Raw genomic sequence first — 1,894 nt, forward strand, 5'->3', positions numbered from 1 at the left:
TTAAGGAAGGAAAATGGAACCCTTGTACACTGTTGATGGGAGCGTAAATTGGTGTAGTCATGATGGAAAACAATATGGAGGTTACTCGAAAAACTAAAAATAGAACTACCTTATGCTCCCGCAATTCCACTCCTTGGTATATATCCAAAGAAAATGAAAAAACTAATTTGAAAAGATGTGTACTCCAGTGTCCATGCAGCATTTTTTACAGTAGCCAAGATATGGAAGTGACCTAGGTGTCCATCAACAGGTGAATGGATAAAGAAGATGTGATATGTGTGTATATGTATATATATGTGTGTGTGTATGTATAGGTATGTTTATGTATATATGTGTACACACGCACACATACATACACAATGGGATATTATTCAGCCATAAAAAATGGTAAATTTTGCCACTTGCAACAACTTGCATGGACCCGGAGGGCACTATGCTTAAAGAAGTAAATCAGAGAAAGATAAATACTATATATTAACATATATGTGGAATTTAAAAATTAAAACAGATGAATGAATATAACAAAACAGAAACAGACTCGCAGATGTAGAGAACAATCTGGTGGTTGTGGGTGGGAAGAGGGATGGGGGAGGGACAAGATAGGGGTAGGGAATTAAGAGCTACAAGCTACTATCTATAAAATAAATAAGATACAAGGGTACATTGTACAGCTCAGGTAATATAGCCAGTATTTTATACTAACTTTAAATGGAATATAATCCATAAAAATATTGAATCATCATGTTGTATACCTGAAACTAGTAAAATATTTTAAGTCAACTATACTTCAGTTAAAAAGTTGATGTCATTATTTCCATAAGCTAAAATAAATGCTAATGACTCAAAAAAAAACCCAAATTCATTTAGTGAGAAAATGAGTAGTATCTCTGCTAAAAACCAATATAAAAATATTTTAATTATTGTAGTGGCAAAGAGATTCGTGAATCGAGGCTTTTGCTAATAGTTGTGGAATGAAGAAAATCTGTTTTGCCTTGCTGTACTAGAGTAAAAATGATTTTGTATGTATATTTTTGTATATAAAGTGTTATGTAATAAAAATTTACATCTCTGTGTATTACTGATTTTTTTATTTTTGAGTAGTATGTCCTGAATGGATGTACCACAATTTATTTATCCATTCCCCAGTTGAGGGACATTAGGATTATTTTCCAGTCTTTTTAGTGATTACAGTAAAGCCACTGTAAACATTTGTGTGCAAGTTTTTGTGTTTGAAAATGGGTTTTCATTTCACTTGAGTAAATATGTAGAAGTGAGATTGTTGGGTCACATGATAAGTATATATTTAACTTTATAAGAAACTGCCAAATTGTTTTCCAAAGTGACTGTATAATTTTGCATTCCCACCACCAGCAACACCTGAGTGTTCCAGTTACTTAGAATCTTTGTCAGTACTTGGTATTGTCACTATTTCTTTTAGTAACAGCATGCAAAAGTTCCTGGGCCAGAGATTGAACCTGAGCCACAGCAGTGACAACACAGAGTCCCTAACCACTAGGCTGCGAGGGAACTCCTGAAACTATTTTTTTTAAAAGGCCATTCAAATAGGTGTGTAGTGGTATTTCACTGTGGTTTTAATTTGCATTTCCTAATGACTAATTATGTTGAATGTCTTTTCATGTGCTTATTAACCATCTGTATATCTTCTTTGGTGAATTATCTATTCAAATATTTTGTCCATTACATTTTTTTCTCATGTTTTTTTTTTTTTTTTTTTTTTTTTTTTTTTTTTTTTTTTTTGTCTTTTTGCCATTTCTTGGGCTTCTCCTGCAGCATATGGAGGTTCCCAGGCTAGGGGTCTAATCGGAGCCGTAGCCACCAGCCTACGCCAGAGCCACAGCAACGCGGGATCTGAGCCGCGTCTGCGACCTACACC

This window comes from Sus scrofa, chromosome 2, assembly GCF_000003025.6.
Source record: "Sus scrofa isolate TJ Tabasco breed Duroc chromosome 2, Sscrofa11.1, whole genome shotgun sequence".
NCBI lineage: Eukaryota > Metazoa > Chordata > Mammalia > Artiodactyla > Suidae > Sus > Sus scrofa.